This window comes from Varanus komodoensis, unplaced genomic scaffold (assembly GCF_004798865.1).
Source record: "Varanus komodoensis strain SLA01 unplaced genomic scaffold, ASM479886v1 scaffold50, whole genome shotgun sequence".
Lineage (NCBI taxonomy): Eukaryota > Metazoa > Chordata > Lepidosauria > Squamata > Varanidae > Varanus > Varanus komodoensis.
In genome coordinates this window covers 2,256,205-2,277,074 of record NW_025336088.1, presented here as the reverse complement: position 1 = coordinate 2,277,074, position 20,870 = coordinate 2,256,205, and the positions used below count along the sequence as shown (strand labels likewise).

The window sequence follows — 20,870 nt, the reverse complement described above, 5'->3', positions numbered from 1 at the left end:
GAGAAGACTGGAAGAAGGATTTAAGAATAAAATTAAATTCAAGAATGGGAAGACAGTACTGAACCTCTCTGTGTGCATGTCTGTTACTGCATCAGCGAGACTGTCTCTTGAACAAAAACCACAGAAAAGGAGGGAAATTAAGACTAAATCCAAATATTATTTGTTCAGCATGTAAAGCTGTATATTTAATATACTGAGGTGTTCATATCCTGCCTTTCAGTGACAGGAGTCCGCAAGGTCATTAAAAACAAGGGACTCAGTAAAACCAATAAAAATGCAGAGAAACTGGGACATAAAGCGCAGGAAACACTAAAACTGTCCATAACAGCAAAGAGAAAAATAAAGTAACCCAGGGCCAGGCACAATAAAAACATCTGAATCATTTTTCCAAAATTGGAAATACATTGAAGGTGTGGTATTATAGACTTGCGTCTGAGTCGAGTTCAGGCCAGTATGTGCCACCATGTGGAGTAGACAGGTGGACAAGTGTGGTCTTCTACAGCTGGTGGTGACGTTTTAGAGGGGAAAGTATAACTTGTGAATTCTTAAAGTGCATTAACTGATGTGCAGATGGTTTCTCAGTTACAGTTAAAGTGTGTATGGTTTTGGCTGAAATAAAGACATTGGAACTGGGACAAGAACAGAGAAGCATTTCTTACTGACAAACTTTGCCGTTACTTTTTGGGAAATGTGCTTTATTTTTATTTTGAAAACAGGAGCTATTTGTGCTGCATCGACCATTCCTTCCTTGGTCTTTTTCTGTGGGGTAGCTGTGGTTCTTTTCTTCTAAGCTTTTAATGAAAATACTCTTTCAACAGTAAGAAAAAAATTATTATTCATAATAGGTTAACATCTTTAGTTTCTATAATTGAAGTTTAGAGATATCTGCACTATTAGTTGTATATGCTGCTATATTTAAAAAAAGACATGGATATTAAATAGAACATTTTAAAATGACATATATATTATCTTTTCTGTGCTAAAAAAAGAGGGAATTTTGGTGTAAGTGTCTGCTTTTTTTGTCCTCTAAACTCATGAGATAGGGAAATCTTTCATTGGTGGACACGCTCCCGGCTTGTATTAAAAAGCTAGCTCCACGGTGGAAGCTTGGAAGGTTTGGACGACATTTTAGGAGCCTCTGCTGCATCTGTGTACAAGTAGCTATAATATTTGTCCTGGTGATGGCGATAGAGGTTGTGCAAACTGCTTATTTCTTTGCAGTCATGTGATCTGAACAGTTAACTACAGTTCCCAGCAAGCCTTGCTGTGTCTGTATTATTTTTCCTTACCAACTTTATTAGCAGAGTGGTTGCTGCTTTCTTGACTCACTAGCGCCTGCATATTAGGCAAAAGAGTGGGAGGTGTTAAAGGGGTAGCTGTGCCGCCCTGTGGCTGTCTGAAACTGTACAAGCTGCTGCATTAAGTACAGCACGCTGCTGCTGTTAGATCCAGGTTTAAGGTCTTCCTTTTAGTGGGTCTGCTTAAAGCAATAAACTGCCCACTTTTTACCCATTTTAAATTTATTTTTAGTACTCCTTTGAGGGAGGGGGGAAATGGGGATAATTACCGGGGGCCTCCAGCATGGGGCAAGACCAACACTGACAAACAACAAATTTCAGTTAATAAGGGAGAGGGGGAGGTACATGCTGAAATGAATATTCAGCCTCTAGTTCTCTTATACTCTTTAAAAGAGTCTGATTTTTAAGTTTCCTAACAAGTAATGGATATTGGTAATCCTACAGAGCCCTTGCTTCTGGTCAAATGCAAATGTGCTAGTACTTTCAATTAATAAAAAGGTTTGCTGTAAGTGAACAAGCCACCTGCTTGGGGATCTGGTAGAAGAGCAATTTCTAAAATATCAGTATCAAAATTTATTTAAAATGTGTGTGTTAATTTAGGGGATTAACTGCCACCATATGTGGTGATGGCCATCTCTTAAATAGCTTTAAATAGGGATTAGACAAATTCATGGGAAATAAAGCCACCCATGGCTACTAATGGTGATGGCTACAGACCACCTGTGGCATCCAAGACAGTTTGCCCTGAATTCCAGTAGCTGGAGAATAGCAATAGCTTTGAGGGCAAAAGCCAGTTTTTGAACAATCCCTGTTGCATTCCCTTGGTGGATGCAGCTGAAGGCAAACTCGGCCAGGCCCAAATATCCAAGTACACGCTATTTTTGTTTAATTAGTAACTAAGACTTACATGAAGTGTGACTCTCTGGGGAATCTTGGAGTTGGATTTGGTCTTAGATGGCCTGGAGTTGGTCTGTGGACTTGAGGTTCAGCACCCTGATTCATGAGCTTCCTAGAGGATGCTTTTGGCCACTGTGGGAAACAGGATACAGGGCTAGATGGACTTTTGATCTGAGGCTGAACTCTTAAACACCAGGAAGTGAGTTTAATTGAACCTTGGTCTGGTTCTCTCAAACAACAGGTAAGGTGGTAAGCCCCTGTCTGGACTGTGCCATTTCAAACTACTACTGATGGAGGCTTGCATAATTGAATGCTCTACAGGCACGCACACATTGATTGGTTTCAGACAATATGATAACCTGCAGTTGAAGGCCATGGCTTGTTTAACCATTAACCCATGAAGGGAGCCAGTGGTTTGTTGTTCGGTTGTCAACTGTGGGTTATTTGCTATGGCTTATCTAGGTTTAGATAACATGACAGGTCATGTTTCAACAGCAGCCCCTGGTTCAACAACAATCCACACTCCATCCTTGAGTGTGCGTTAACATGTTACCTGATTCCATTCTGTGCTTTCACATGATAAACTACAAGTCTATCAGAAAGGTTCTAGCCTAACTTTTCCTAGACATATTAGTTTTCTGAGTGAAGAGGTGTGTGTGTGTGTGTGAGAGAGAGAGAGAGAGGGAGAGAGCTTTCTTTTATATGATCCTCTTACAGTCTGAAGTGTTAAAGTGATCCAGTTATCATCATCTCATCTGCTGTTTGTGGAAATGAAGGGTCAAAACTATGCATGGTGTCAATTGTGTAGCATGTCACTGATGCTGCTTTCTTTCCTTCCGTGTAATGTGCATGGCCCCAATTTGAATCAGGTCCACTATGCACTGGGACAGGAGGATTAAACATCCTCCCATCTTTTGCTTTCCAAGAAAGTTTCAACTGACTTGGGGAAGTGAAGTGTGTGGAGTGGATGGGGAGTTTATTCTCCATTCCTGGTGTGTTGTTGTCCTGCTTTGAACAGGAGCTGTGTGCAACTACCATAGAGCTACAAAAGGCCTCTGCAATGCAGTTAATGAAATAATGTATTTGAATATTAGCCACACAAAAACCTTGGTTGAATATTATGACTTTTAGACTGGACTGTTATCCATGCTTACTTGGAAGTAAGTCTCATCAGACTGAGAAAAAGTGAATGCTTACATCCCCACACACCTCCTATGTGGCAGTTGGGCTTGAGGAAACCTCCCATTGAAAGATTTCTAAAAAAGCACAGTGACCATGCTGGAGGGAGGGATCAAGCCAAGAGGGGAGGTCATAGGCTAGAACTGTGATCTGGATAGTGGGCTAGTAGTTCTCCAGTTATGATAGAGCGGATTCTGCAATTAATCATTTGCAAGTGAATCTGCATAGGTTTGGCTTTGAGAAAAACAATAGCTCAGGAGACAAAGTATTACTGACTTTTACTATGCTTGCAGCTTAGCAGGCACTATCATTAACTTTTCATTTAAGTAGGCATCAGGGGCAAATATATGTGTAATATAACAGCAATATATAACAGTATATTCATTCATTAAAATGTGCATCTCAAAGTTCACCTAAAACTGTTTCCCACCCAGCACAAGAATAAACAATACACTTATAACTTCCAGTGCAGAATAAGGGCCATTTGCCTGGTATTTGCAACTGTTGGGCAGGAGAAGCTCCCACTAGAGTGCATTTTTCCACAGTGGAAATAGGCATAGGGAGCAAAAGCTAAATTGTGTTCCTACAATTTTTCCTCTTTACACCAGAATCCTCATCTGGATTGAGCCCCATCCCTGCATTCTATGCTAAAAAGGCCTTTGTTGCAATTGCTAATGGAATCTTGCCTAATTTGGCCTTTGCAGTCCTGGTCAACATGACAGTTATGGCTTAAAGCCTTTAAAATCAAGTTTTCACTTTATCTTTTACTATGTTGTTGTTTAGCTCATATATGTTGCCATTACATGTGGTTTTGGGTTGTTAACTACAAGCAACCCAGGGTTCACTACCCAACAACAAACCATGAATGTTCATCCTAGGATTTTCATGGTTAACAACCTATACTTAAAACACAGTGCAGAATTCTTATGTAATGCCAACTCATGATTCAAAGGCAGCACCTACCCAACTCATATTCTGAATTGTTACATTTGAGCCAAGCTGGTACTGTACCAACTGAAAGATAAGCATAAATGCTGGGTACAAGTCATTCATTTATTCATTTAAATTTAATTTAATGTATATGCTGCCCGATTAGCCATAGGCTGTCTGGGCAGCTTACATACAATCAAATAATACAGTACAGTGATGCAATAAAACAATTGTTGTTATTAGTCGTGAAGTCGTGTCCGACTCATCGTGACCCCATGGACAACACTCCTCCAGGCCCTCCCGTCCTCCACCATCTCCCGGAGTCCATCCAAACTCACACCAACCACCTCAGTGACTCCATCTAGCCACCTCATCCCCTGCCGTCCCCTTCTTTTGCCATCTATTGTTTCCAGCATTAGACTCTTCTCCAGGGAGTCCTTCCTTCTCATTAGTTGGTCAAAGTATTTGAGTTTCATCTTCAGTATCTGGCCTCCTAAAGAGCAGTCGGGGTTGATCACCTCTAGGACTGACCAGTTTGATCACCTTGCGGTCCAAGGGACTCACAGGAGTCTCCTCCAGCACCACAATTCAAAGGCCTCAATCCTTTTGCACTCAGCCTTCCTTATGGTCCAGCTTTCACAGCCATACATTGCAACTGGGAAAACCATAGCCTTGACTATATGCACTTTTGTTGGCAGGGTGATGTCTCTGCTTTTTAGTATGCTGTCTAGATTTGTCATAGCTTTCCTCCCCAGGAGCAAGCTTCTTTTAATTTCTTGGCTGCAGTCCCCATCTGTGGTGATCTTGGAGCCCAGGAAAATAAAATCTGTCACTACCTCCATTTCTTCCCCATCTATTTGCCAGGAAGTGATAGGACCGGATGCCATGATCTTAGTTTTCTTAATTTTGAGTTTCAAGCCAACTTTTGCGCTCTCCTCCTTCACCTCCATCAAGAGGCTTTTTAGTTCCTCTTCACTTTCTGCCATGAGAGTGGTATCATCTGCATATTTGAGGTTGTTGATATTTCTCCCAGCAATCTTAATTCCAACTGGTGATTCATCTAGCTCCGCCTTTCTCATGATGTGCTCTGCATATAAGTTAAATAGACAGGGCGACAGTATACAGCCTTGCCGAACTCCTTTCTCAATTTTGAGCCAGTCAGTGGTTCCGTGTCCAGTTCTCACTGTTGCTTCTTGACCCGCATATAGGTTTCTCAAGAGACAAATAAGATGGTCTGGTACTCCCATCTCTTTAAGAACTTGCCACAGTTTGTTGTGATCCACACAATCAAAGGCTTTAGCATAGTCAATGAAGCAGAAGTAGATGTTTTTCTGGAACTCCTTAGCTTTCTCCATGATCCAGCGTATGTTGGCAATTTGATCTCTAGTTCCTCTGCCTCTTCGAAACCCTGCCTGTACTTCTGGTAGTTCTCGGTCCACATACTGCTGGAGCCTAGCTTGTAGGATTTTGAGCATCACTTTGCTAGCATGTGAAATGAGTGCAATGGTGCGGTAGTTTGAACATTCTTTGGCACTGCGCTTCTTTGAGATCGGAATGTAAACAGACCTTTTCCAATCCTGTGGGGCCACTGTTGAGTTTTCCAAATTTGCTGGCATATTGAGTGTAGCACTTTTACTGCATCGTCTTTTAGGATTTTGAATAGCTCAGCTGGAATACTGTCGTCTCCACTAGCTTTGTTGTCGCTCTGACTTCCTAAGGCCCATTTGACTTCACATTCTAGGATGTCTGGCTCGAGGTCAGTGACCACCCCATCGTGGTTATCAGGGACGTTAAGCTCTTCCTTGTATAATTCTTCTGTGTTATCTTGCTACCGCTTCTTAATCTCTTCTGCCTCTGTTAGGTCCCTGCCATTTTGGTCCTTTATCATGCCCATCTTTGCATGAAATGTTCCCTTCATATCTCCAGTTTTCTTGAAGAGATCCCTGGTCCTCCCTATTCTGTTGTTTTCTTCTATTTCTTTGCATTGTTCATTTAAGAAGGCATTCTTATCTCTTCTAGCTATTCTCTGGAATTCTGCATTCAATTGTTTGTATCTTTCTCATTCTCCCTTGCCTTTTGTTTCCCTTTTCCTCAGCTATTTGTAAAGCTTCCTCAAATGGCCATTTTGCTTTCTTGCATTTCTTTTTCTTTGGGATGGTTTTAGTTGCTGCCTCTTGTACAATATTGCGAACCTCCATCCATAGTTCTTCAGGCACTCTACTCTGTCTATCAGATTTAATTCCTTAAATCTATTTATCACCTCTACTGTATATTCATCAGGGATATGATTTAGGTCATACCTGAGTGGCCTAGTGCTTTTCCCTACTTTCTTCAACTTAAGCCTAAATTTTGCAACCAGAAGTTCATGATCTGAGTCATAGTCAGCTCCTGGTCTAGTTTTTACTGACTGTATAGAGCTTCTCCATCTTTGGCTGCAGAGCACATGGTCAATCTGATTTCTGTGTTGACCATCTGGTGATGTCCATGTGTAGAGTCGTCTCTTGGTTTGTTAGAAAAGAGTGTTTGCTATGACCATCGTATTCTCTTGACAAAATTCTACCAGCCTGTGTCCTGCTTCATTTTGAACTCCAAGGTCAAACTTGCCTGTTATTCCGGTTATCTTTTGGCTTCCTACTTCAGCATTCCAATCCCCCATGATGATACGGACATCATTTTTTGGAGTTAATTCTAGAAGGTGTTGTAGGCCTTCATAGAACTGGTCAACTTCAGCCTCTTCAGCACCAGTGGTTGGGGCATAGACTTGGACTATTGTGATGTTGAATGGTTTGCCTTGGATTCAAACTGAGATCATTCTGTCATTTTGGAGATTGTATCCCAGTACTGCTTTTCCTACTCTTTTATTGACTATGAAGGCTACTCCATTTCTTCTGAGGGATTCTTGCCCGCAGTAGTATACCTGATGGTCATCTGCATTAAATTCACCCATTCCTGTCCATTTTAGTTCACTGATTCCTAAGATGTCGATGTTCAGTTTTGTCATCTCTTGTTTGACCACATCCAGCTTGCCTTGATTCATGGATCTTACATTCCAGGTTCCTATGGAGAATAGATCTTTGCAGCATCGGACTCTCCTTTCACCACCAGATACATCAGCAATTGAGTGTCCTTTTGGCTTTGACCCAGTCGCTTCATTCTTTCTGGCGCTACTAGTACTAGCCCTCTGCTCTTCCCCAGTAGCATATTGGACACCTTCCGACCTGAGGACTCATCTTCCGGTGTCATATCTCTTTGCCTTTTGGTACTGTCCATGGGGTTTTCATGGCAAAGATACTGGAGTGGGTTGCCATTTCCTTCTCCAGTGGATCATGTTTTGTTGGAGCTCTCTGCTATGACCTGTCCATCTTGGGTGAACCTGCACGGCATAGCTCATAGCTTCATTGAGCTACGCAAGCCCCTTCGCCACAACAAGGCAGTGATCCATGAAGGAGAATAAAATAATAATATCAATAAAATTAATAATTACAAAACAACTGATAGTAATAAAACATAAATTAAATATATAAAATAAACAACTGATAAATTATAAAACAGAGAAGGGATAGAAACAATAATCAATAATACATAATTGACAACCAAATAAAAACCATAAATGTATAGTCAAAATGGTAGCAGCAAATTTAAAAACAAACCCAACAGATATACCCTTCAAAATAAGTGTGGAACAAAAAAGTCTTCAAATAAAGCATGCTCCTGAAATCCATAGTATGAAATGCAACATTAGGGGTATGGTAATCATTATCAGACTACATCACAATAATGTTGTGTTGGGTCATACTGCACAAAGACCCTCTCCAGAGACAGAATAAAGATCCAGGATGATCTTGATATGCTTGAATGCTGAACTGAAAGCAACAAAATGAGATTCAGTAGGGACAAATGCCAAGTCCTCCATCTAGGAAAAAGAAACCCAATGGCCTTCTTGGTCCTTTCCAACTCTACTATTCTATGATTCTATAGTGCGGCTTAAATTTATATTTTCTTTTTCAAAGTCATTTAGGAGGCCTTAGCAGTTGCTAGCAGTGGTGGAAATATCTTCCTCATCTGTGCCCTAGATATGAGATGGTAAAAGGCACAGATACATTTATGTAGCCAATCCCATGCATTTTTAATTGATTTGACACTACATTTCAGGTTCATAAATGTTTAACTAATTCTACTTTATGGTTTCCACTGCAGTTGTATTTTCGTAAGATGTTTGGTGGCAGTGAAGCTGTCTTGTGTAGCTTTGTGTGGCAATCATAGACCCTGCATAGCTGTAACTGAGCTATGGCCTTTCTTAACTCTTCCTTTCTCTTTTACATCTTTGACTTTTCTGTTGCATACTTATCCCCTGCCCACAATTCTTTAGGGGAAAGCTCTCATTATTTGTTGTCCTTTGAAGAATAAGTTGTTTTAAGATATCATCCTGTAACCAAATGTGTATGTATCTGTGCTCAGCTAATAGGTCCTCCCTTATCTGAATAGAACATCTGGTTTTCCACTGCTTTCTGCCTGTCTATAAAATGTTGGCTTTTTTCATGATAGCAAAACTCATTGAGTTCTTTGCTCTCTGCAATTGATTGATTGACTGACTGACTGATTGATTTCCTGTCCTTCCTTTATAACAAAAATGGTGCTGCTCAAGATAGCTACAAAAAAATCCAGTTTAAAAACAACATCGTAGGTAAAACATAACAGAAAAACAAATAAATTAAAGCACAATTAAAAGCAGAGAAATAAACATCTCCAGTTATGCTGCTGGCTGATCAAAAGGGCTAAGAATTCAGAATTTTCAGATATCAAAATGTTCAATCTTATTTTAGTTATTCATCCCACTGATAAGATTCTGCAAAGGCTAAGTTTTTCCACATTGGAGGGTAATGGACAGTTTGTGCAGTCATTTCAAGGCTGCCTGAGTATGTTCATTCAAGTGGTCCCAGTCAGTGTCCACTACTCTGTGTTGGAACAACTGCAATTTCTGTATAGTCTTCAAAAGCAGGGCCATGAACAATGCATAGCAACAATCTAAACTGCAGTTTTAGGTAGCTGCAAATACCCAGGTACAGCATAAAGGCATTTTTAAAAGCATGTATGTTGTGATAGAAACATGGATTGCACAATTTGTAGTTTTTTCCTCTGGGATACACACGCATAAGCTCTCTCACCACCTGAATTGGGAGAGCACACTTGTTACTTTGTTCTGACCCCACTGCTGTTCCCCTTTTCCATGTTAGGCCCCCCTTTCCCTTAATACATCATGCCCTTCACACCCCCTTCTACTCCAGAGATGCTGGGCAGCTGCTGTTTCCCTTCTGCAAATGCCACAGTGGGAGAGCAGTTGTAGGCCTCTCTGGAGTACATGGTGGAGGCAGCAGTAAGTCCCCCCACAATTCACTGCTCCTCCCACTGTACCACCTGAGACAGGCTTCATGAAGGCCAGCCCCAGGTACGCAAGTGCTCCTTGGAAAAAAGTTGGGACTCTATGAGAGCAGGTAAAAACCAAGGAAGAGAAAGCTTTGTGCAACATCTGAACCTGGAATTAAATGTTCTCAAGCAAGTTCTGTAAGGCAGCTCTAAGCCAGAATTGTTTTTGGCTTGCTTGGTTGCCCTTAACCATAATCAGATGTTATGCAAAACTGTCATTCCTGGTTTCTTTACCCAATCTTAAGAATGGAGGAGCAAGCAGGGTGCATGCACCAGCACATGGCTTGTGATTTATTAAATCAGAGTTTTGGGGATAAGTGATTTATGTGTTGCCTATAAAAGAGAAAAGAAGACATTGCCAGTTGCATGAATAGGCCTGACATGTGTTAAGACAGGAAGGGAGAGAGGGAGATAGTTAAAAGGTTACTAAAAAATGGGAAACTGTGCTATCAAATGTGCATCATAATCATTTACATAACTAAGCACCATGAAAACATAGAAAAGCCAACATAGAGAATTGGGGGTGCAAGATGTTACACCTTAAATAACTGGTAAGTTTATATCTGAGCTTTTTTTTACCCAGACTCCATTTGTTTGCCAACCACAGGGTGAAAATTACTAGCTTGCAACCATGGGTTTATATTTGTTTTACTTTATTCAGTATCTTCAAGCAGGTAATGCCACTGCATCAGTTTTGCAGGCAGGTTCAGGAGAGAAAATAGTTTAAAGTGCTTGAAAATGCTTTAATAAGCACGGAGGGTTTCAGAAAACTATTTCCTTCCTCAGGAGCCACTTGTCTTTCTCTGCAGATATGTTGAAAAAATATTGATATTTCCTTTGTTTTGAACCTACAGAGAAAGAATCAGTAAAATTTTTCAAAATATGTTTGAAAAATCCTACTAACTGGCCGCAGCTGGTCCCAACTTTCTGAAATATATCAGGCTTATTAGTTCATTTTCAGGCACATGGAGATATCTTCTCTCATTTTGTTTTGTTTTAATTTATGCCTTCTTTCTTGTTGGTCTCCCCACCATAAATATACAAACAAGTATTGTTACACGTTTTTAGTTTGGAATTAGCTATGTTTCTAGAATCTTTTGTCAGGAGCAGGAAGTACTTGTGATTTCTAAATGCCTGCACTGTGGATCTACTGGTTTCATTTAAGATATTGCTTCCCCATTTTAATAGCTAGGTCAAATATTAGAAGTTAGATGCAACATTTTTGTGCTTGCTTTATGTCAGTTCTATGCTGTGTGTTCAGGCTATGGACCTTTTAGTTAATTAAAAGTGGTGTGTGTGTGTGTGGGGGGGGGTGGATGGCATTCTTTTGTAACCTACTTTATTTCACTTCACATTGAAGTTTTGATCTTCCCAGACAAGTCAATATAGAGATGTGTGTTGATTCTCTGAGGGCAGTGGGTGGGCACAGACTCAGATTTAGCCAGGTGGTAATTGGGTACCCAAGTTCGGGAAGGGCTTTGGCTCAGTGGCAAAGCACTTGTTTTGCAAGAGGTCCCAGGTTCAGTCCTTGGGACCCCTAGGTAGGAGTGAAAGCGGCAATGGTTCGTTGGTGTACCATTTCAAGACTGGCAGGATGTGTTTGATTCAACTGGTCCCAGTCAGTATCGTCTCTGCTCTGTGCTGGAACAACGGCAGATTCTGCATAGTCTTCAGAAGCAGGGCCCTGTACAATGCAGAGTGATAATCTAAACTAGAGATTTAGGTGGCTGCAGATACAGTTCTGAAATCTTGGAGAACCACTAGCATCTGACAGCAGAGTAAACCAAGTGGACTAATAGCCTCTCATGTTCTCTCTTACAATACTTTATAATATACCTACTCTGTTAACTCTGTGGGCAGTGGCAACTATTAATTCTTTGAACATGTTAGTAGAGCTGAAGCATCTGATTCAACTTCTCCAATGACCTCTGGAGTACAAGACTACGAAGAGTAAAGAACCTCCGGATGTCAAAGCAGGGAAGCTTGACATAGCCTACCCAGGGACCACATCAGCCACAAACTCATCAGAGGATTTTGTAAATGTCCTTTTAGTGGTGTGGGAGCCACTGTAGTGTGTTGAGCCCTATGAGTCTGATCACAATGGATGTCTTAAGCTATGTGGGAGGATTGCTGGTATAACTCCCTCCTGTGCCTGTTTTGCCCTTTCTAGAAGCCAGAAAAAAATGGGAGTGGGGACACATTGGTGTTGCTCCATCCACATAACCTAGAGCTTCCTAACAGTAAAGTAGGAAAGTCACAAATTGGTAGGGTGGTGATGGGAGGCTCCAAGTGGCCTTGGGGAAGCCACTTTCTCTAGGGTTTCCAGGTTTTCTAAGGTTCAGTGTCTGAGGAGCATGGGGTGAAATATAGGAACTATAGGATAGTGCCTGGCAGAGCAGAGGGTGGTGGGATTAGGAAGTACACACATATAAATATATAATTATAAATAAATTAAAAGTGCAGAACATTTTTTCCATAAGTATGTCTCATCCAATAAAATCATCAGGACTGGAGACTTGGGTTATTTGGTTGTGGAGGAAGGCCTTCAGCAACGTGCTATGTGTTGGTGTTCATTCAAAAAGGGGGCACATCTACCTTCGCTTTTATTTCCAACTATCTTCTGCGATTCCACTTCCTTTGCTAACTAGAAAATAAACAGTATGGTGCTCCATACTTTACTGGAATCCTGTTCAATTGTGTACTTAGGTATCTACTGGATTTGTATCATGTTAGACCCAGTATGAGGACATGCTGCAGGTACATTAAAGCCCTGTAGATTGGTTTTCCTTTAGCATATATCTGAAAGTATTGCAATAATTATATAATTAAATGATTTGGCGAACACATCTTGACAATTCTGTTAACTTGCAGAGTTTCTGATGTGCACCTTTGATCTAAAAGCATTTTTCTTACAACCTTTTTTTTTCGATAAAGCTTTGTTTGGCCAGCTATGTAAGTGCTTATGATGAAGTGGGCATATCATTAGCCTCAATAATGCATAGTATTGTACTTGGATTGTATTGTTATTATTGCAAGTATCTAACGCAGGCACAAATGGATTACAACTGGAGTGCTAAGCAATCCTGATTGGCAGACTATAGAGCTGAGGGAGCCTTGGTGTTGAGTGTAGTTCAGTGGCTTTCACTTCGAAGTATGTTTCAAACTAAGATGTAAAACTGATCAGAGTGAAAACAAACACCAAGGAGGTAGGATAACCTGCAGAGAGGTAAATTTATCCATTGTAGTAGGAAGCTCTTGGGTTGAAGAAAAACCTAGCATTTGAGCAGATGAAATGGCACAGTTTGGAATGCTTTGGCTATAGGGTGTAATAGAAATGAAATAGATGCTGCTGCTGCTGATGGCCTGGGTGCAAATTCCTGCTTATTGAGGGTAGTTTTTCAGTTTGTGCATCTGAAGCTTTTCTTTTAGATCCTGGACAATATATACAAAGATGTACAGAAATAGTCTTTACAGTAAAGTGTCAGAATTTGAGATGTTGCGGGTAGATCTGCTGGACTGGTTTTGCACAAATTTGTGAGGTGGGAGGCAACATCCAGCAACATAAACACATGAGACATCTGCATGAAGTCTTTTGCTGCTTCAGTAATTCTCAGAGGGGCAATTCTCCATCTTGTAAGGGTGGGACAAAATTTTGATGTACTTCACAGGGTTTTTCTGATGACTGCCTAGCCACTATGTTGTTCCTAGAGCTGGATGGATAAGAGAATCCAAATTGCTTGCTTCAGTGCAGGCCACATAATCAGGATACCCCTTTCTTTGGAAGAAGGCCTAAAATTTCTGCTGCATACTGTATTATGCAACCCAAATATGTGGTCCTTTATCTTGTATTATTCTATACTTATTTCAGGAGAAAATAATGTGTTTTTCTTCGTTTGTAGAATACTTTGTAGGATACCCTTGTAACAAAAAAAACTTGTTTGTGGGTATTAATTTTCAAAATATCGGTATAATGCAACCCTTTACAGATCCCAAAAGAACAAATCTATTTGATCCTTCTGAAGGATTTCTGACTGTTCCTAGTTGACCCTAACCTAAGGTCCTATTGCAAAGTGTATAGAGAAGAATGATGGCAGCAGCCATACAGTAGACGAATGGCTCCCTTACATAGGCTTCAACCATTAGACTATACATACCCTGCCCAAACCCAGGGTGAAGTCAATGACGGGGGCAGCCACTCCAAACTTAAGTTTGATATTGGCATCTTTTGGGTTCACCTTTGCTAACCACTTAAGTATTCAGATTTTTTCTTCCCTGATTAATTCTGTCTTATTCCGAGTATGCAGTCGCCTGCCATCTCCATTTATCGTGCATTGCCCTTTCAGCCGTCCGTCCATTCATCTCTTCATTTGTTCGGGTGCACGCGCCTTTTTCACTTGCTTTTGCTAGCTCGCGCGCAAGACTTTAGCTGCATAGCTGTCGCTTGCCCGCAGTGCGCTCAGGAAACCGGCGGTGGCGCTAGCGCCTCCCTTTCTCCCCTCTCTTGCTCTCCCCTCCTCCTCCTCCCCGCTTTCCCTTCCCTTCCCCCTGCCTTGCCTGCCCGGTGCATTCTCCGATTAAAGGGAGGAGGAGGAGGAGGAGGGCAGAGAAGGAGCCCAGCCGCCATTTTTCCCCGAACAGAATTTAGCAGCAGCAAAACAGCAGCAGCAGCGCCACCTCCGCGGCTGCTGCGGCTGCCTGCTGTCCTACCCGAGTGGAGGGTAGGGCACGAAGGCAAAAGGGGGGCGAAGGCGGGGAGAAGGAAACACCGCAGAGATTGTTGCACACTGTGCCCCACTTTGAAGAGGAACGAGAGACCCTCCTTTGCAGTAGGAGGAGGAGGAGGCGGAGGAGGCACCGCAACAGCCGCCGCCGCCGCCGCTGGGGGGAGGAAGGCAGGAGCACCTTTTTTTCTCCCCCCCCTCGCCGCCGCCTCTTCTTCCTCCTTCTCCAGGGTGTGTGGTGTGGGGGTGGTTGCAAAAGAGAAGACAACCTTCCCCCCATTCCCAGATCCCTTCCTTCCCCAGTCCTTTTCCTGCCCGCCCGCCCTCCTTGCCTGCAGAAGAGCAGGGAGCAGGCGGGCAGGGAAAGGAGAGCTGGGGCTGGAAGGAAGGTGGGGGAAAAGGGAGCGCGAGAGAGAAAGAAAGAAAAGCCGCGCCGAGAAGACGACCACGGCGGCGGCGGCGGCGATAGCAGTAGCGAAGGAAGAGGACTCGACGTCGCTCTCTCGCCTTGTTTGCAAACTGCGCCCTTTTTTATTTTTATTTTTTTGCACCGGGCCGGATCCGCCCGGACTCTGCTCTCGGCTCCATCACGTGGTAGGTGCCGCCGCCTGCTTGCTTTCCTTTTGCCTGCCTTGCTCTATCGCTTGCTTGGCTTTCCGTTGCCCTTGCTCGGCCCTTCTTTCCTTGCCTTTGTTAGCGCGGCTGGCTAGCAGCACCCCCGTTGGAGTGCTCGGCGGCCAGAAAACAACTTCTTTGCCCGCTTTCCCTCCCCCGCCCTCGTCCTGGATTTTCTACTCAGTTGCCTTTTAATTTCTAGTCCTAAGATGTATTTATTTGGGTTTTTTGGGGGGAGAATAATATCTTTGTTTTTAAAGGCATGCTATAAACTTCCTTGCCCGGGTTCTTTCTCTCCCGCTCCCAGTGCCAGGCACAGTCAGGTTCTCAATCCTCCATGATGAATATTATTAATTCTCCCCCCCCCCCCGCTACTTTTTCGTTGTTGTTGTTTCTGCGCTTACAACAGTCTGAGGTGTTTGCAGGGTTCTACAGCCAAATAAAATCTCTCCTCCCTCCCCCGTTTAAAAACCCCACAGAGTTTGGTGTAATCGCGCTTTACCAGGTTGCAAAAGAGCTTTCAATCCGTAGAGCTGGCTATAGTTAAGCGTGAGATGAAGGGCAGGGAAAGTACTGAGAGGGGGGTACGAGCTCTGCAGCCGGTCTCTTGTACTTGGGAGTGGGGCGGGAGGGAGAAAGAAAGGGAGTGGGTTGACTTTGTTTAACGTTTGGGAATAAAGGGGCGACCACTCCCGCAGTGCTCACTTTACGGTAGTGTAAAACACTTTGTATATTCGAAGTGGCGTGCTAACCTGTACCATAACAATCGCGGCTCCCTCAGTCTATATTTTTTTCTTTTAGTGCCTTTAAAAATGAGTCTGACTTTGAGACTGGTGTTTGTTGTGCACGCTTAGGCGAAGTATTGCGGCTCCATTGCAAGCGGGAGGATTGGGGGAGGGGGAAGAAGAAGAGAGGCTGGTTTCTGATGGCGCCACTTTAAATTGAAGGCTTCCCCCTCCTTTAGCATAAGGGAGCTTCCCGACCTAAGGATCTTTTCCCTCTTTCTTTGTGTTAGTATGTCTCCCCTCCCCCTCCCCGATTCATAAAACATGCACGCCTCCCAGTTTACTACTTCTCACTAGCATTCGAACGCCGGCGTGCCCCGAAGTTCCATCACAGCCTTCCAAACCCATCCCCGGTTTCCATTCTCAAACGTGTGTTGTGTGCGCGCGCGTCCGTGTTAGAGATTTCGCCGTCACGTGGCTGGTTGGCAGTCATTTTTGTGCGTGCGCGCGTTGTGGTGACTGCTTGCTGCTGTAGGATGGGTGTCGTTGTTTTTACAGTCAACAGTCATGAATTTGACTCCAGCCTCCTCTTCCACCTTTTTGGGGCGGGGTGGGGTGGGAAATCCACACTGTTTTTAAACTTACCTCCCATGTTAATGAGGTGGGGCTTGGAATCTTACACCCAAACAAACTCTTTAAAGGGTTTTGAGGAAATTTAGGCGCACATTGCATAACACTTGTTTTGCATAACTATTATTACATGAGATGTGTTGGACTTGGAATTATTGGGTTGGGGTGTAGAGATGGATCACATGTATCCCATAGTAAGTTACTCTAGTAAACATGGCTTCTGTCACCATCTTACTTACGGTCCAGTGTTCTTGTTTGTTTATTTGTGAAAGCTTTTTGTATGTGAACATACTTTCCCTCCATTTATCAGATGTACACAGTAACCCACTCATTGATGAATTTCTTCTAGTAAACCTACCTGCCGTTTATCAGCAATTACTTAGAATTGGCAATAATATTTTTATTCTTAACTCAAAGTGTGAACAATTAAAGTTGACTTATTTTTTTCTTTACAGATGTCAAAGAGTGTTTTGTAAATAGGGGGTTGGTTTGTGAATTGGAATGTTTGGTCTGCTGTTGGATCAGTTTGAACTGAACTGTATCACTTAACAAAATCTCCTTTCTTCCAGGTCCGGGATATATATCCTTTAAGTGTCCTTTGATGTCAAATCTGTTGCATGTCACAATTTTATTTGTTACTTAGAAATAATTTGAGAGAGAATATTGACTTGTTTGATGCTTATATTCTGATCATTAAATCAGGAACAGTTTGGGTCCCTTTCTCTCAGGCAGTTGCGTCATGTCATGTCATGTGATGCTTGCTCTGTGTCTGATACATAATTCTAAAAATAAAACGTAGGTAAAAAGCACTCCCTCAGAAGTTAAAATGTATTGTGAAAGTGAGGGAGAGTATTTCTTGTTGCGACAGCTTTTCTGAAATTCTAGAAGCAATAGCCAGCCAGTTGATCCTTGTGCAGATACACATTCAGCTTCCTGTGTGTAAGGTAAATATCTGACTTAAACTGAATCAGTCTTAGATTTGACAAGTGTTACTATACTAATAAATTATATATTGAGGCTGCACAGCTAAACACGCTTACAAAAAGGGAGCCTCATTTAACAGTGCAACTTACTCCTGAGTAAACATGCCTTGGGGCTGTGCTGTACATTTAGTTATAGACAATACTCAGCAGAAAATTCTGCATAGTGCTTCTGGATATTTGACAGACATGTTTAAAAACACTGTTATAAGGTTATTTGAGTGAGGCTGCAATCCTGTGCTCATTTATCTGTGAGTAAACTACACTGAACGTGGCAAGAACTACTTCTGAGTAGACATGTACAGAATTGTACTATTCTAAGTTTTTATAGACTAGAGCTTGTGTTCTCAATTTTATGGATCTGTTTAATAAAAACTTATGCCATAATAAATTTGCTAAGTGCCAGAGGATGCTTCTTTGCCTCAACAGATGCTTTTCCAAGTGGAATTTGTTCACAATATGTTTTCTTAAATTTAAGACTTGGGTGCCTGGTAGCTAGTAAGAACTAAAAAAGCTTGGAAATTGACACGTGGTTTGAACTAGGCAATGGAACCAGGGAAAGTCTTTCAGCATTTATAGGTGGTGGGGTATTTTTTTAAAAAATAATATACTTAGCACAAGATGTGTCTCCTTTTACCATCTTGTTAGGATATGAAGGCTGCTTTGATCTATTGAGTTTGGCATGTGACAGCTTTCCCAAACGTGTGTGGTAGGCTACAGCACCCACCACCCTGTTAAGGTATGGTTAATAGGGATGCTGGGAGTTGTAGTCTAACACATCTGGGGGTCTCTTGCCTTGGGAAAGGCATAACTTTGATGTTGAAGCTGTAGCATTCCAAACAGTTGTTCTTAAGATTTCCCCCATAAAAACATACTAGGTTCTTTTGACTGAATTAAAAAAAAATACGTGCAGAAGAGATAAGCTTTCCCCAGCCTGGTGATCTCCACATGTATAACTGCTACTATCCTAGTCAGCATTATTAATAGGTATGACAGGGTTTATAATCCAATGTAGCTATCAGGCACCAAGCTGCAGAAGGCTAGAAATAGTGGAAGTAACTGCTTTTTAATATCTGCAGAGTTCTTTTGGTGCTTTCATTTGCTGATCTAATTGTCTCATTTTTTGAGAAGTGGAATAGAATGATTGATCAAAATATTGAAATCCTTGAACGGGCATTTTACTCCCTCTTTGATGACAGACTCTCTGGATCTAATAGCATGCACAAGTTGGCACACATTTAATAGGATACACAACTTGTTTTTATCCTATTGGAGAGGACCTTGGAATGTTTGGGTAATAAATCTATTATGACGACTGCTCAAAGAAATAACCTTTCCAGTTGGGATAGGTGGCTGGCTGTTTGGAAGCCCTGTTCAGCCTCCAGAACCTTCTTATGCCAGCTCCAGTACGGTTGCTTGTTGCACTGATGTCTGCTATCGGACATATGGGCAACTTTCTCCCAAACCAATATAAGAACAAAAGGTTCTTTAACTCACTCTCTCTAACTCACTCTCTCAGTGAACAGAAATGAAGCATTATTAGAGTCTTCTTTATGTACCTCAACCACAGATTTTTTTCATGGAAAGGCACCCGCAGGAGGGTGAGCAACCAAAGCTTACATCTCTGTCAAAGCCTCTCCAGCGTGAACAGCAATTGAGATGGAAGAGGACTTGTTTCATGAGCTATTTGATGTAGTTGGAGTGAGTCAGTGGATGGAGGCCATGCTGTTGCTTTTTTGGTGATGCTTCAAGTTCTGTTGCATAGAGGGCAAGGACTTGTCAGCTCCCCTAGAGGGTGGAATTAGACCTAATGGGTTTAAGTTGCAGGAGGTTTTGATTTGAGTATTGCCTGAAGTTTTTTTTAGTGGTAAGAGTATTTTGACAATGGAACCAGTTATTTTGTGGGGATTTAGGATCATGATGAACTCTCCTTTGCTGGAAGCTTTCAAGCAGAGGCTTGGAAAGACATCTTTTGGGAATGTTCTAGCTCTGAATTTCCCCTATTAAATGGGATAAAGGGAATGGCCTGCAAGAACCCTCCATTATTTTCAATTGAAAATAAACCTTCCTATTGCAATCTAGTTTGCAGTAATTAAATACATGCACATTTTATTTTAAAATCTACCAGCTGCTTTTCCAGGCAAAATTTGCTTAAAGGTGGCACACAGTACAAAACTCAAATGCAGGGAGTAAAACAACAGAAAGAAACTAAATAGAGCATTTAACCAGCACAAAGATAAAACTTCAGATTATCTGTCAAATGCCACATAAAAGTTTTAACTGGTCTCTTAAATGCAGAAAAGGAGGAACTGGATGGACCTTTGTGAGAGAGAATTCCATTATGGTATTTGTCCTTAAAGAAAGCTATAGAGCCTGATAAGTTTAGTGGCCCAGATAGACCTAGCACAGAGCTGAACTCCTGTAAAATGAAGCTTATTTGGAATGAAGAACTAAAAATTACTGCAATGTCAAAATGAATTGCATTCTTTAAGGTGTAGGAATGTCATTTTTGAATGCTCTCCCAGTACCTGTTAGTACAACCTGGTCATATTAGGGGCTAGGTTTTACCTTGGTACACTTTCTGTTGTCGTCATCGTCATTTTTAACCTTGTGGGAAGCTTCAAAAGAGAAGCTTCAGAAGATGGCACTCCTCCACCTGGATTCTAAGCAGTACTGTGTAACATGCTGATACACATACAAGAGGTCTCTAAGTCTTTGATTGAAATATGTTATACGTTTTATGTGTTTTTTGTATTTTGTATAGTTTCAGTACTGGTTTGGGGGAAATGTTTGGCAATCCTTTATTTTTATAACAAAATTCTAATTAAAAATAATTATTTTTATTTCTTAAAATCACTTAATTAAAAATAAAATTCATGACATAAGATTAAACAATTCAAATAACCAACACAATGTAAAAAATGAAATAAGAGCCAGTATGGTATAATGGTTAAGAGTGTGATACTGGGTCTTAATAGGTCTGGGTTCTAATCCCCACTCAGTCATGGAGCTCACTGGGTGACTTTGGGCCAGTCATACTCTCATCCCAACCTACCTTTTAATAATTGATAAATCCTAGAAACATATGCTACTACATTTTTATTTTAATACTTCATTTAAGTGTAAGGTCCCCCTTTCATATTATATTCAAAAACAGGAGAACAGGGGTTTTCTATTTTGTTGTGATACAGATTGCTATTTATAAGGCAAGGAACCTGGTTCTAGATATACAGCCTGATCTAGGTGTGAAATAATAGAAAAGGGTACACTTAAGACGGTGTGTTTTGTTATATCAGTTGATGTCATGAATTCTAACCAGGATTTATTTACTGAAATTGGCTGTTAACAGGCAGTTGGTAGATTCTGACATCTCCAATATTAGTTTTTCTAAAGATTCTGTATATGTTACATAGGTAAGGTATTTAGGTACAATCTGATTTGTAATTTAAAGAAACACTCCAACGTTTGACA

The 20,870-nt window shown here is 41.5% G+C and overlaps 1 protein-coding gene across 4 annotated transcripts in view; it reads left to right on the top strand.

Moving 5' to 3' along the window:
* KANSL1 (KAT8 regulatory NSL complex subunit 1) overlaps positions 1-20,870 on the top strand; it is a 156,251-nt gene that overhangs the window by 3,314 nt on the left and 132,067 nt on the right. For 2 of the 4 annotated variants that reach the window (XM_044446970.1, XM_044446967.1), the window contains exon 1: positions 14,638-15,043. The exons of 1 other annotated variant lie outside the window; for it this stretch is intronic. The gene's annotated coding sequence lies outside the window, so the exon portion shown is untranslated. Of the gene's footprint in view, positions 1-14,637; positions 15,044-16,988; positions 17,364-20,870 lie in introns of those variants that run through there. One more of the 4 variants, XM_044446968.1, reaches the window with a different exon arrangement.